The sequence below is a fragment of the Agelaius tricolor genome, unplaced genomic scaffold (assembly GCF_023055355.1).
Source record: "Agelaius tricolor isolate 1412-34295 unplaced genomic scaffold, bAgeTri1.0.p SCAF_8, whole genome shotgun sequence".
In the NCBI taxonomy this organism is placed as follows: Eukaryota; Metazoa; Chordata; class Aves; order Passeriformes; family Icteridae; genus Agelaius; species Agelaius tricolor.
The window spans coordinates 20350164-20366112 of NW_027269268.1; the positions used below are offsets into that span (position 1 = coordinate 20350164).

The 15949-nt window shown below is 40.1% G+C and overlaps 1 protein-coding gene across 3 annotated transcripts in view; it reads left to right on the plus strand.

The window, feature by feature from the left end:
- Positions 1 to 949: 949 nt before the first annotated feature.
- FHIP1A (FHF complex subunit HOOK interacting protein 1A) overlaps positions 950 to 15949 on the plus strand; it is a 78535-nt gene continuing 63535 nt past the window's right edge. The window contains exons 1-3 of one of the 3 annotated variants that reach the window (XM_071431874.1): positions 950 to 1263; positions 1529 to 1692; positions 15145 to 15261. The gene's annotated coding sequence lies outside the window, so the exon portion shown is untranslated. The remainder of the gene's footprint in view (positions 1264 to 1528; positions 1693 to 15144; positions 15262 to 15949) is intronic. The other 2 variants (XM_071431873.1, XM_071431875.1) reach the window with 2 other exon arrangements.

Consider the following 15949-nt stretch of genomic DNA (forward strand, 5'->3'; position numbering starts at 1 on the left):
AACACTTCCATGGAAGGAACTTTCAGAGCTGAGAGGAACCTGCTGCAATGCCTTACCCACCCTCTGAATATGGGATTTTTTCCTAACATCTCATCTAAAGCTCTCTTCTTTTAGTTTTAAAGCCTTAGCACTTGTGCTATCATTAAGTGCCCATAATGGGACAAAAGGTCTCTCTCACTCTTTTTTATGAGCCTACTTCAAGTATCACAGAATTGATACGGTTGGAAGGGGCCTCTGGAGATCATCTAGTCCAACTCTCCTGCCCAGGCAGGTTCACCTCCAGCAGATGACTCAGGAACTCCTCCAGATGGGTTTTGAAGGTCTCCAGAGACATAGACTCCATGACCTCTGTTCCAGTGCTCTGCCACCTTCTTCCTCATGCTGAGGTGAAACTTTTTGTGTTCAGTTTATGCCCATTGCTCCTTGTCCTGTGGCTGTGGACCACTGAAAAGAGTCTGGCACCTGCCTTTAACATATTAGTATGTATTAATGAGATTTTTTCCCAGTCTTTTCTTCTCTGGACTAAAAAGGCCCAGCTACTGCAGTTCCTGCTCATGAGAGATGCTCCCAAGTACTGGAAGGCCACAACAAGGTCTCCCACCCAGAGCCTTCTCCAGGCTGAACAACCTCAGCTATCTCAGCTTCTCTTCAGAGAAGTGCTCCAGGCCACTGATCACCTTGCAGCTTGTATCATTAGGGAACTACCTCTAATTTTCATTTGTAAGATCGGGATAGATTTAAAATGGTACTTCTGGCTTGCGGGTTTTCCAAGTAGGCAAGCAGAGATGGCAAGAAGCTTTCTTAATTGCAGGGTAATCGTTTCTCAAGTCGGGCTCTATTCCGCGACTCGTCTCTCGGCGGGCCCCCGCCCGGCAAGGGCCGTCTTGGGCCGGGCCTCCCCCGGCAGGTCGCGGCTCCTCCCCGCCGCTCTGACTCACGGCCCGGCCGCACTTACACAAACTCGGCGGCCGGTGCCGAGCGGGGCCGCCCGCCGTGAGGGAGCGGGAGGTGGGGGAGCGCGGGGTAAGATGCCCGCCTGAGGGGACGGAGCCTTCGAGGCGGGCGGGAGTGAGGGCGCTCCCGTCCGAAGGATTAACGACGGCCCCGCTGTCCCGTCGTGGACGGCGATTTACCTGGGTGGCCACCTCCCTCCCTCCCTCTTTCCTTTCTTCCTTCCTTCCCGGAGCCGGTGATTTCGGCGGAGAGGGAGTGGAGCCCGACTGGCCCCTCCCCGGAGAAACTTTCTGCCGCCACCCGCGCCAGGTAGGGGCTGGTCCCGCTGGGGCGGGAGCCGTGAGGGGGCGGCGGCGGCTGGGACGGGCCCCTCACCGAGTTTCGGGGGTGTCGCGCCGCCGCTCGGCCTCGTCGGCAGGCGGGGCGGGCTGTCAGGCCGGTGTCACCCCGGCCGAGCAGCTGCTGTCTGCCGCAGGGCCGCCGCGGGCTGAGGGCAGTATATAGGTCAGTGGAAGTAATGCCCGCCTAATCCCCTTTATCTTTTTGGCTCGGCTTTTCCGCTGTTGGTTTGTAGGGCGACCCTTGGGCTGCGTTGGTCGCAAACTTCTGGGAGAGAGAGGAGCCAGGCTTCGCGCAGGGCTGTGTGAGCGTTCAAGTGCCGAGGTGAGAGCATGGGCTACGCGCTTTTGTTTTCCGGAAGGCTTTTCTTCCCAAGCGTGACGCCTAACGGAGTGCCAGGTATTCCTGCGTGGCGCTGTCACCCCCGTGACCCTGTGTCTGGGTGCTGAGTTTGGGTTCGGACTTCTGTTTTAACAGGTTAATTAATTAACACTGATTATTTCTTTCTCCTTGCGTCACTCAACGAATCACCGAAGGCTATGTTGGCGTTTGCTTTGGATGCCAAAGGAAGGCAGGGGTCTCTGCAACTTCGGGGCCCGGGTAACGGGAGAAGGCAGTGTGCCCTGGCAGAGTGATTACTGTGTTGCTTTCTCTGATCTTTGAGGAACTATTAGCAACGTCATGTGAACCTTTCTGTTGCACAAGGGTGCTGGTGGCAACTCAACATGATTGAATTGCTCCACGTGGACAAATACATAGGTGCTGGCAGGTGCCCATTGTCTGCTGGGACGTGGTGTGTAAGGCCAGCCTGCCAGTATAGGAGTTTGCCGGGTTGGGATATGTGGTTTCTTGTAACTGAGAAAGGCTAAGGCATACTTGATGGTATTTGGAGATTTTTATTTCAGTCTGACTTTTCTCTTCCCTGGGCTGTTTGATTGGTTTTGTGATTAGCATTAACATATCTCATACAATGACAGTAAGAAGAAAAAAAATGCATAAAACTGCTTGTGTAATTTTGTATGCCACCATGTTACTTGTGATTGAACTGAATGTGACTTCAGAATCTGCCAGTGCCCTCTCTGCCCAGGTTATTTTCTGTTGATCAACGTGAAACTGATGCTGTGCAAGCATTTATAGTTACATTTTCCTTTAGTACATCAGTGTTTTTATTCTCCCGTATAGCAGTAAGAAGAATCTAGGGCCTCATCTTAATGGGGAAGCATGAGGTCTTAGTTTTGTTTTCATTTTCAGAGAGAAGAGGCAGTGATAATAAATTATCCATTCATAGAGATCTCCCATACACCAGTAAGATAGTATTGTTAGGTCATGCAGTGTAGACCCATGTCTCTGCCCTGTGCTAATTTTATATCATAATTTCTAGAAGTAAACCTTTTAGAAAAAATGTTGATTGGAAGGGTTTGTAATACCTGAAGGAGTCATGTCAAATGACGGTTTTCACATTATCTGTGGTACTTTACTTCTGCTGGAGTATGTGTATACAAGAGTCCACCTGATCTGAAACTAATCTAAGAATTAGGATCTAATGCTGTAATTTGTTTCTTTCTCTCTGGCTCTGCTTTAATGAACATGGAAGGTCAAAGGGAGAAAGGAAAGACAGAAAAACTTACAATCCAAAAGGTGAAGTATAAATAATTGTAGAGGGCAAGATTGTACCAGTGAGATATTGATGTGAGGATGGCAGTGGTGAAACTTGTGGAACATCCAGATCCCTTTTCCTCTTATCTGTCTCAATCAAAACAAATGTTTTCAATTGACTTCCACTAACAGCTGTTTTAGTCTGTTTATTGACCCATGGTGATTAACAGTATGTGCTTTGAAAAAGAAGTGAATCCTATTAGATTGATGAAAAATGTGTGGACAAAGCCTGTGGAAGAAACTTAGCTTTATGTACATAGTTTCCTTTTTTCCTTCTTTAAACTGTACAGTGTCTAAATTATATGGTGGTGCTGGTAAAAACTGGATTGTACTCAAACAAAGGGTTTTGGCTTTGAGTTGTTTTTCTTGTTTTATTTTTGGGGTTTCATTCCTCTAAATAAGGGATACAAACCTTCATAGAATCTGAAGCCAAGAGAAGCAAAATTGGAGAAACTGCCGCTAATGTGGTTTTATTTGATCCTGGCTTGAAACTGAGTTTTGGAAATCTATAGCTATGTTTTCTCTTCAAAAAGATTATAATGATGCATGGATGCCTGTCAAGCTTAAGTCTTCAGATTTACAGACTCTCAGTACCATCTGAAGCATCAGTTTCTCTCTGTTAAACTGTACATTGAAGGATTATTAAGATTACTTTGATATACATCGCTTTAAGATTTCTTTTTTAACAAAGAATTTATCCACAAGTGCTGCTGTTCCTCCCTTGCATATCTTTATTTATTATATATAGATGCTGCCTTTTGATGCCTGCAGAGGGTTTCATTGAAAAAGATCTCCAAATTTTAATTAGCCTGATGGGAATCTTGTTTAGCTCTATAATATTTGAGTAGCATACTTGACTTTTTAAAGATGCAGTTCTCCACATCCTGATCTGATGTTACTGTAAGCAGTAGTTTCCCTCAGACATAAGAGAGATGTGTTCTCTCTCCCTCTCTCTTTTTCTCCAATGGCATATTTAGTGTACTTGGTATGTTTGTGGTGTTTGTTACGTGCTGCTGAGAACAAGGCTTTTTTGACCTCTTTTTCCAGTAATCCTTTTTGGTAACAATTTTATAGCTATATTTTGGTTTACAGACAAGCTCTCAGACTCTTTTACTCAGACAAGCCGGCTTGGCATTGTTACCTTACTTGTGGTCTCTTCTCAGCCTAATGGGATTGGTCAGTTTTATACTAAATAGCTGCCACCTCAACAAAATGGTCATGTGCTGTGTCTGCATCAGAATAAGCACCAGGAAAGAGGGCATCAAGGAAGGCTCCTAGCAGAGTAGTGCTTTTGGTTGTTTTTCAGGTACTGCAGTGCACAACAGCAGATAGCTATACTTTTGGTATGTTATGGTTGCATTTCTAATGTTCTTACTGTACTGAGTAAAGACAAACAACCTTGGGGTGCTTCCAGAAGAGACTACAAAGGTCTGCACTAGTCAAAAATTGGGGTATGAGTGACCTAGAAATTCTGAAATTTTTTTCAGTCCTTTTGGCAATATAGTGGCCAAATAAAGACTTGTAGTAGATGCTGGTATGGGTGCTCTGTAAGAATGTCTGTATTTTTAAAACCTCATGCAAACAGCTTACAAGAAACAGTGCCTTTTCCTAATCTTATTAATTTATTTGGAAAGTAGAGCTAGGACTTCATTGTGTCATGGGTAGCAGGTCAATTAGACCTGGGTCAAGTTGCTGAGGTTGCACCTCAGGTCCTCAGTCCAGTTCTGGGCCCCTCACAAAAAGGATGTTGAGGTTCTGGAACATGTCCAGAGAAGGACAGTGAAGCTAGTGAAGAGTTTAGAGAGTGGCTCCTGTGAGGGGTGGCTGAGGGATGTGGAGGTGTGTAGCCTGGAGAAAGGGAGGCTCAAGGGAGACCTTATCACTCTCTACAAATGCTTGAAAACCTGGTGGGTGTTGGTCTCTTCTTCCAGGCAAGCAACAACAGAGGATGGCCTCAAGCTGTGCCAGGGGAGATTCAGGCTGGACATTAGGAATAATTTCCTCACTGAAGAGGTTGTTAAGCATTGGCAGGGGCTGCCCAGGGAAGGGGTGGAGTCACCCTCCCTGGGAGTGTTCCAGAAATGACTGGATGTGGCTTGGTGCTATGGTTTAATTGACACGGTGGTGTTCAGTCACAGGTTGGACTTACTGATCTTGAAGGTCTTTGCCAGCCTTAATAATTCTGTGGTTCTAGTGAATTAAAAGAACAGTTTTGAATGCACTTGTGAATGTGTACAGTAAGTGCCTCTGGCTTAGTATCACTCCATTGTAACACATGTGTACACACACCAGTACATCTTAAGGAGTCAGCTTTAACTGTGGAAGTGCTGTGGTGGTAAGGAAGCATGCACCAGCTGAAGTTAGCATTATGAACACTGAGGAGCTTTGGGACTCAATCTTTCCTTACTTTTTGTTGTAGGCATTGATCATGACTTCTATTAGTAAGGTAGGTGTCTCTCAGTCAAGGGCTCAGTGATAGTATGATAAGAATGCTTTGCATGTTAAACCATCTGGTGAAAAAATTCTTGTCTAAGGTGATCCTGAAGGGCATGTCCAGGTGTGGCAATTCCATGTGGAATTGAAACAGAGCAGGTGAGATAAGAGCTTCTGACAGTGGTGATACATGCTCAAGGCATGTGAAGACATAATCTAAGAATGTGTTACCTATGCTATCAATTGAGATTACATTTAATTTGCAGAGGAAAGTTTGGAAACATGACACAGTCATAGCTATCTGTATGCAGGAGGCTCAGTAGGTAGTTGGGACTTTGACTCAGATTATCTCTGAACTAAATGTAGCAACTTCTCCTAGCAGTTGGAAAATTTGTCCTGAAATTTATTCTGTTTGAAACTGTGGTGGCTTGCCATGGGTGGTGAGTTATTGGGAAATCAATGACTTGTTTATCTTTTTCCTTTCCTTAAAAAAAAGTTCAAATTTTGATGCAATACTGAATTGCCTATGCATACAGTAATGTTAGACCATGACAGTTAATTCTGATCTAAACATAATGAGCATGGTGTTATCTACTTTTTGTATGAGAGCATACGTAGCACAGCTAGATTAGTGCTAAAAGTATGAGGCAAATTCTTATAATGTAATTTTTGCCATTTAGCTTTAGAAGCATAGTAAAATGTTTTCTCCCTTTCTACCTCTACTGTAGTCTCCAAGCATATGACAGACACGGTTTTGTTTATTTAAACATTTGCATGCCTTAGAAGAACTTGTATTTTTCTTTTCTTTTTCTTTCTTTTAAAGACAGGAAAGCTGTGGGGTGATGAAAACACTCTAGATTCTTTGTGTCAGTAACTAATACTGAAAGACAATTGTGCTCATTATCCTTCTGATTCTAGCTCATTTTTGCAAGTTGCCTGGATTATATATTGGTGTAGGATTTATTTCTGTGATAGTTTTTATATAAAAAGACTATTCTAGCAAGACAAGTGGAGTTTGCCTGCGGAACTGATCAAATGACGGCCTTGAACAAGCTCACAATTGGAAGGATTTCCTAGAGCATGTGAAACAAATAAAAGTTTTAAAGTATTGACAGTCTTTATATTCCAGTAAACCTTTGGATTGTAACTTAAATTTAGCTGTTGGCTAACAGTTGGAGAGTTAAACTGCTGAACAATCAATCCCACTTGCATTCACAAAATCTTTTGTAAAACCTCAGATACCCCTGAGCAGGAGAGAAGAGAATATTATACTTTTGAGTTAGTTTATTAACAATTAGCAGTTACTATAATTGTAATAACGAAATAATTTTCAGATGTTTAGGTTTTTTACACACTAATCAGAGACCTGTGGTTAAAAAGTTGCTGTTGTGTAGCCAAGTCCAAGAAGTAGCATAGGTTGTTATTGAATTAACTCATTTTGCTGTGGCAGGCTCCTGCCATAACACAGCAAACCTGAGAGGGAGAGATAACTTGGTTTTCTGCTTCATCACTGCACTGGCATGATCCTGAGTAGTGCTTCTGTAAACATGTGTACCTTAAACATACAAGGGAAGAAGGAAGCCTGAGTAGGGAGGTATGCCTTTCATAATTATAGGTTGAAGGTGGAACATCAGTAAGTTGCTGCACTAGACCCATGGTTCTTAGTAAACAGAACTGTGCTGCTTCCTCTTGGCAAGTTTTGGCATTTTTACACTTCACTCGTGCCATTAATGTGTTTTAGTTCAGTGTTATAAATTCCATATTCCTGTAAGAAAACCTGTGGAGGTCAAAAGTTTATCTCCACTTTTGAGGAACTTATTGATTCCCAGTGCTGGACTTTGCAAGAAGTGCATGCCCCCAGCCACAACATATAATGTGGATTTGTTTTGGAAGTGAGGGTTCTGTTCCTCTCTGTGAGTGGAATTAGAATTTACCAAGGTAAAGTGACAACAGGTGCCAAGCAGCCAAAAATTTTGCTGCAAACCATAAAAATCTTCAGAAAAGTGTGTGTTGTTCCTTTTTATTTTGGCTCTGATGTTGTTCTCAAATCACCTAATGTCCTTGGAATGCCTTTGGTATGGATTGTGAATTTTTTCTTCTTTTTTATTTTCTTTTTTCCTTTTAATTGGCCATTTTTCCATTCAGTACACGGAAGCAGAGAACACATAAGAACACATAGTCAGCAATAGGTGTAACAGGATAATTTCCTTTCTGAATTGCTGACTTGCATTAAGATTAATTATGCTTGCCTGCTTGGAGTGGTTTCAGGTAAACAATTAGAAAGTTCTTCATCAGCTTCTTGAAACATATTCATAGGATGAGAAGCCTGTGTAAGTGAGAGTAAATTTTGAGTGGAGGAAAAGCATGGAGGACAGAAACTGATTTGCCTTTGCAATCATTCTATTCTTAATATTTTGGTCCCAGTAGTGTGAACAACACTAAAAGATATTTCCTTGAACTTGCTGCCAGGTAACACAGAGATTTTTATGACTGTCAGTGGTTGCATCTGCTTTCAGCATATTGTGCTGGCATGATTTTTACAGGGATGGTGTTTGCCAGCCCAGTGCCTATGGGTTCCTGACTTGCTGGTGTTGATAAAGCAGAACACACAATAGTATTGAGATTCTTCTGAAAAATTTCCTTCAGCTAGTTAGGGGCTAGGTTTGTTTTGCTTTGATGCCAGTGGAATCCTTGAACTTGGAGAACTTTTTTTTCTTCTCACAAGAACCTTTATTGTTTGAAAAAAATAAAATGTTCGGAGAGCAACAACTAAGGCAGTTTAGCAAAGACTGCATTTATAATGCATGCTTATTTGCAAATTGTATCTTTTGCTAGCAGTGTTTTTAGCAACTTACATTCATTAGCTGAAACATTACTGTTTGATTTTAAATTAGTAGCAAGTGAGTGGGATAAAATTTTGTTGTATTGGCAGCAAGGCATATCCTCTTACTAGTGTGCATTTGTTTTGCAAACATTTAAAGTAACAACAGTTCAGATTTAAAAGAGGCATCAAGTCAACAGCAACATTTCAGGAGCACTTGGCACTGGGCTTGGTGTCAGGAGACAATGTGGTCTAATCAGTTATAATTCAAATTACATTTAAATATTCTGAGATAAAAATCTGATTTATTCAGAAGCAGGAATATTGGAGTCTGTGACATATGCTAATGCAGAAATTGAAACTATTCTTTCACAGAGGAAAATACGAAAAGTAGGGAAAGGCTGGCTTCGCTACTAGTGAGCCCTTCAACATGAAATGAAGGAGGGAAAGGAATTCCCTGATGGATTGCCAAGGACAAGTGTAAAAATAAAGCACACATACATATAATTAAAAATTCAGAATGGCCAACTTGAAAAGAATAATGAGAAATCGACATAGAAATAGTTAGTAAAAAGGAAGTCAGAGGAGGTTTGCTCCTGTTTGACTAGTGGAGCTGTGGACTGATAATGCAAAGCAGGCTGAGGTCCTTTTTTGTTTGTTTCTTCACCTCAGGTCCAATAAAAGATACTAGGATTTGGAGGGGAACATGATGTCCAAGGCAAGTGCTAAAACCCTAAGGTGGTGTGAGGAAAGAGTGAGTTTTAGAGCAGTTAGGGAAGTTTAAGTTTGAAGTGTTTACAAAAACACTGTTGAAAGAGTAAGGGCTGGCTGATGTAATCCTTGAGCTGCTGCAGTTACTTAACTCATGGAGGGTATGTGTAATGCTGTGCCACTGAGAAGGGGGATTGTAGTGTCTGTCTGTACAGGTGTCAGGGGCAAGGGGCAAGTGGAAATGAACAACTGTAGACTCAGTTGTTTATCTGTTCTAGTATTTTTCTTGGGAATTAAACCCTCCCAAAGCAGTAGAAGATTACAAAGAAATAAGTGGTAGCCCATATGATTTTATTTTTAAGATTAAACCATTAGATTAATAGAATTTCTCTTTCCAAAACGCTAACAGAAGAGAAGCAGTAGGTCTCTGGTAGCTTGACTCTATTATAGAAACTGTCAAAATTTCATTCTTATTAAAGAATTGACTGTGCTAAACTGCTTGAAAAACATTGTTTTCCCCAGAAATGGATTAATGAGATAGTGTTCTTGTTTAGGGGTGAGAGGTTTATTTTAGATATATACAGGAAGGATTTATATATTTTAGTAGAAAAAAAGAATAACAGGAATCAACATTGTTATAGAATTGTAAAATTAAAGAATATCTTCAATCAAAAAGATTGAATTCTGCTCTTAGAAGGTTTTCTTAAATAAAGCTGGTTCTTAGGTTGGGACTGAAGTTTGTATTGCAAACCCCTGTAACACAGTTCCTTATTTCAAACACAGCAAGGCTTCTTTAAAGTAATTTCTGCCTCCTGTTTGATGGGAGCAGTCGGAGAAGGCGAGAAGGACCAAATGCTTCTCTCTGAGGCTTGTTTCAGTTTACCTTAAGGACCTTTCCAGTTCTTGCTGTGGGATCCTGTGTCTGCACCACATATGTGTAAATAGAAATATGTTCTACAAGTTAAATGAACTAATCTTTCCAGCCAATATTGATGTAGTGTCATGTTTTGAAGATGGAATAAATTAAAAAATAATTTAAAAGGAAAAAAAGAAGGGAATATGAACCCATTGGAGGGAGTCTGGAGAAGAGCAGTAAGGATACCTGAATGTCTGGAGGAATGACTGAATAAACTGGGAGCTGTTATTTTAGCTTCAAAGAAGTGAAGAAGACAGTGGAGAAATGTGAAAGTGAGGGTTTGTCTAAGTGTATGAGATAAATTTGTTTTTCACAGTGATCTGTTTTCTTTCCTTGCTTGGTAAGATGGAATTGCATTGGAATATATTATCAGAAAAAGTTGTGTATGATTTTAAGAACAGGTAATGAAAGCAGCTGTGAGTTGTGACAGAAACATGATGTGTGTTACCATGGCACAGGGGGAAGGATGAGATGACTTTGAGGTGATTTTTTTTTATCCTTTGAGTAAAAAACGGAGATGGTTACTGTGGTGCATCATGATGTGTAAAATCCAGGGAGAGCACAGTACTGAGAATTCACTGCAGTACCTCTACTCTTATATTTCAACTGACAGGGAGGATCTAGAAGATATCAAAACATTATGCCTCTTTTCTCTGTTGTTTTTCTTTTTCCTTTTCACCTGCATGGAGTAGATGAGGGAGACTTCACAGTGCTGTGGCTGTTGAAAAGTAGCTAAAACTCCCTGTTAGAGATAACAACACGAAAAAATGACTGTGGGCATGGCTACCAGCAGGTACCCACATGGCTGCCAGCATGTACCCACACTGGCTCTGCAGGAGCAAATCCTAGAACAGGGAGTGCAAGGAAATGTGGTGTGAAGATGCCCGGATTAGCTTTGAAAACAATTTTTCATATTTGTGTGGTGTTGCATCCAAGCCACTAGGGTTTTACTGCTTCCAGACCTCTGTGAGTCTGCTCTCTGCCACGCAGACTTAATCAGCTTATGCTAGTGAAAATTTGGAAAACTCTTTCATGTAATCTGCTGTATGCTGTTAACAACCCTCTATTGTGCTGCCCTTGTAGCCTGTGTTTATTTGAATACACGAATTCTTTTTCTTTAATTATTTGCCCAGTAACAGTCCAAAGCAGAAAGGGTTCTTCACTGCATGATATTTCTTGTCCAAATGATAGGGATAACAACAATGACATTAAACAAGGGGTTTAATTTCAGCTGCATGTTATTCGGCAAAACTGTGAATAGCAGAAGGAAAACAAAGATTTGAGGAAGCCCTGCAGTGTCAACTGATCTTTAAATCAAAAGCAAATAGGCCCATTTTTATGTAAAATTGACAGTTTAGAAGATTTCTGGTTTGTTACTCACAGAGGGAGATTTCCCAGGAGATATCACCTCTATGATGTGTTTGTTATCTTAATTCATGCATGTATGAAACCAGAACATGCTTCCCTCTTAATATTTTAAAGTCCATCTGCTGTTTTGAATGGTATCTGTTGGTACTGGGAGTATTTGTATTGATTCATATATCTGTGGACTGTGGTTTCTAGGATTATTTTCTTGGGCTTTCACATGAAGGGGAAAGATAAGGAAGCAATTTGAATTTCCCAAACCACAAAGCTATGCATCTTTCATAGTATCCAGCTTGGGTAGTGGTGTAGGTTAAGATGCATGGGATGCAATACAGTCTCTAAGGACAACTTTCCTCTCAAATAAAATGCAGTATAACCCTGAGCTCAAAATTAATTGTGTTAAAAAAACCCCAACAAAACAGAGGGAGACAGAGAGAATGTATAAATCCTTGAAAAGGGTTTTGCCATTCTGAGAGTGTCCTGGTAATCTGCCTGTTAAAAGAAAGTTTGACAGGCTGCTCTGCTGTGGACTGAGGAAACATTGAAAACTGCTGTCTGTTATGATTTGGTGATCTCAAAATACAAAGTAGACCATCCTAATTCACAAAGGGTACTACTAAGAATTGATTATGTTCTAAAGCTTTTTAATATGCATGCCTCACCACTCTCATTTTAGGACAGAATTTCAGGCTATCGAAACAATGTGAGCTGAGATGTATATTTTTTCGTATATTCCTATAATTATGAGTCATATGGTTTATATGAATACTGTGATCCAGAAAATATATAAAATTCATATAAATCGCATGAGATAGAAAATATTAGATAAAATATAACATTTTTGTGTCTGGTCCAAAGTTTTTGAGCAGTTCTTCTACCATGTTATGTTTTCCTCACCTGTCTCAGTTTTCAGAAATGAGAAGGCAGAACCTTTTTAATCTCCCCTCTCTCTGTTCCCCCTCCTTACCATCCAGGATACAGAATGCAGATGTGTATTATTTTTTACCTGGTTGCCTGCTTTTAAAAAGCTGTGTATTTGATGCAAAAGAAAAATATTTGCTCTTCCAAGAATGTTACATAAGGCAAGACTGTGCTTGGCAGGAGTGGTTTGTCAGTCCCTGCAAAGAGATCACAGTGTCAGTGCTCTCTGGAGATAAGGATGTATGATTTCCTATCTGGCAATTCTAAACTGGTGATACTGTGTGATTAATATGACTCTCCTGGGCCACAACTACAGGAAGCTCTCAGTTCAATTATCACCATGCTTCTTTAATTTAATTACAGCTTTTAAAAATAATATTAAAAAAGGATGATTCAAAATTGGAACTTCCTGAATTATTCAAATTTTTGTTCTTTCATACACTAGACTGGGTCTTCTTTTGCACTTCAAGCTAAGGGGTGTCTGTGTGGGTTTGGTTTTATGTGGGTTTTTGGTTTTTTTTTTCTCCAAATTATTTGGGAAGCTGAAGGTACTTAGGTTCTGGACATCTTCCATAGCTTGGTTTCAGATTCAGATTTTTTTATATATGTTGGTTCAGGGTAATCGTTCTATGTTCTGAATGCCTTCTCTCTAAAACCTGCACATTAACTGCATGTCATAGAGAAATTTTTGTAGACTACAAAAGAACTTTTGTAGCCTATAAAAGAACACACCTTTGTGATTTTCTTTACTGCCTCGGTAGTAGTAACAAAGATTCATTGAGTCAGTCTTGCAGGACTTTGAAGCTGAAACACTGAATAAGTTTGGATAATATTGCACCACTGTGTAATTTTTTATTAAGCATATATTTGAAATCATGCACTTGCCATGTCAGAAATGGGATTGTCCCTCATGTGTCTGTTCTTCATTGGCTCTGGTTTCAGTCTCTTGTACCAATTTTCAATTTCAGGCCTGAGGTTCTAGATAAAAGATGATGTTTAGATGGAAGCCTGCTGGAATCTTTAAAACAAATATGCTGAGAGGTTTTGCCCTCCCCCAATGCCCTCTTAATTCTGTTTGCTTCAAGCCCCTCCACAGATGATTATTGCATACTCCTTTCCCACATAGGCTGGAAAGAGTTATTTCTATAGAGGCTGTGGGTTACCTTTAGGACTTCAGTTTGGACTCTGGGTAGGGGCAATTTCTCTTTTAATTTTTCCCCCCTTTTCTTCTTTTCTGTTCCCTCTGATGGATTATTTCATGTGTAGTAAAAGGAAATAAAAATACCAGGCTGATCAACTTGAAAACCTCAAGCATGAGGTTGTCATTTAGACTATACCTATTTTGTTATGTGTATGTCAATAGTTCTTAAACTATGCTGTAAATTAAAGAAGATAATCCAAGGGAAAAATAATTGTTTAATCTAAAAGACAATCTGGTCAAGAACATAATTATAGGCTCCACTTGGAAATTTACCCAGATAAATGATACAGCAAAACAAAAATAGGGAGAATGTGTTTAACAAATAAACTTGGAACCTTGTTTTTATGACCAGATGCGATGAATGTATGAAGCAAACAGGAGAGAAGTTAGTATTAATTAAAAATTATGGAGAAATGTCCTTCCTTTAGAGCCCTCACTTGTAAAGATTTTGAGTAATAAGAAAATATATTAAAAATAGCAGGGTTAGCGAGGTAGAATTTCATGAACAGTACTTTACTACAGGAAACGTTTTAGAGATGATCTGGAGGATAGAGAGATTGACCCTGTTACCATTTCACTTGGAAATTGCTAATTTTTAGGACTACTCTTTGTTGTAATTGAGGGGGAAAATGATGCTAAAAGTCTCCTCATGAAATTTCTGATTACATCTGTGGAGGAACCTGATATAATCATCCCTGAAATTCAGGAGCATGAAATGGCTAGGGGTCAGTAGTCTCGTATGTACTAAAACCGTGTTACATTTGCAGTATAAAAACAGAGTCTTCCCATAAGGCCTTAATTTTTGGCTGTTTTGTTCATGCTCCCCTGATGGGAAAGCTGTTTAAGAACCTGTTTTAAACTATGAGTTCTTGGTTAAAAATTACGTTTATAAAAAAAATATTTTTACCTTGATGTATATACTTTCTAAATTTTTGCAGGATTCCTTTCAGCATACTGAGAACTTTCAGAGTTTTACGTCCCTGCTTATAAGACACAGAAAAATGACAGTCTCCTTATTTTGAATTAATTTGTGTAGTCTGGAGGAATTTCTGTCAGGCAGGTTAGCAGCATGTCTGTAAAATCAATTTTGAATGCTAAGCACTGTGCAAATGAATAGACACGCTTTTCATACTTGCATTTTTCTGTATGTGTGCAGCCTTGTTACATGTCAAATATAAATTTAATATGAATTACTTCAGTGTTGACAGAAAGGTGTGGGTTTCTCTTTCTCCCTTGCATGTGTTTAACTTGTTTAACAAGATGCTGTTATGATGCATTTCTTGTCTGAAAAGTGAGTTCTGTAATCGGTTTTTTGGCAGTGTAGTCAGCTTTACTATTCAGTGTAATACCACTTCTTTCTGCTTCTGTGTTTTTTGGGTTTTTTTTCCCCAGTGGTTACTTTTTAGCTAGAACAGTTTCTTAATTGCTTCAGATTTATTCAGTGTGTTATGCATGATTGTTTTTGGGTTGCAGCATGGATTTTAGAAATGTTTTTAAGTTGCAGCAGTGAACAGAAGGCATCAAGGAAGGCAAATATGGATTGCTTCTGCACTGGTGTGGGCTCTTAGCTGATGATGCCCTTGGTGTTTTCAAGGGCTTCTCACTAGATATTGGTGAAAAGCCTGGAAGCTCTGACCTTGTCTGTGTGGACATGTCTTATGATGTGAAATATGCTCTGTTACTACTACTCCTGTGTATTTAAGAGTTTATTATCTTGTTTTCTTTAAGATGGAGTTTTTTTCCTTCTCAGTTTTTACACTGCCAGATTTTTGTTAATAGAGTGATAATTTTTACTTTTCTACTTTCTCTGCCTTTCCTTGTGTGTAGTGGAAAGTTGAATGCTGCTGAAATCTGAAGAAACTTTAAGTCTAGATTCTTCACCAAATGGAGGAACTGCCAGAGCCAATTTTTCCTTGCTTACCTGTTGACATGCTTTAATTGCAGGTAAGATAAGTGTGTGCGTGTGTGTAATAAGTAGCTCAGAACAGAACTCTGTTTGCTGAGCCATGAGCTTGCTGTTTGGAGTGCTGGGTGTCACAATCAGTTTTCCATGGTATCCTATGGAAAGTGAGCTTGAGACTTCAATCTGATTTCAGATGCCTGGTGGAGTCTCCAGTAGCACTCAGCAGCTGCTTTTAGGCACCCTGGGCTCTGGAGCATCCTGTCAATGTTTTGTGTTTCAATTCTGTTTGTGTTCACACCTGTACAGTGTAACTATTGTGCAATATTCCTGTGGCAATCACAGTAATTGCTTACATGTGAAGTGAATATACAGCAATCATCAAAGGTGCTTTAGCTGTCTTTTAGTGCCCTGTAACTTCTGGAGAACAGTAAATATATTGTGACCGACGTACCCTGTAAGTCGGAGGTAGGTTACCTGTGGCACTTTGATGAGAACCCAACAGCCTGTACACTGGGATTTTCTTGAGTTGGCAAGACTCCTCTTTTTTTTTTTTTTGTTTGTTTGTTTCAGAATATCTCCACATTATTTGGCTTACAGGATATGAAATAATTGAAATGCTTGTCATCTGAAGAATGAATATTTTTTTTTTTTCTCCTGACTCTAACACATGCAATGTAGGATACAAAAGGAGTTGAAGGATGAAAGACTAGTATTCTCTATCCGGGCTTA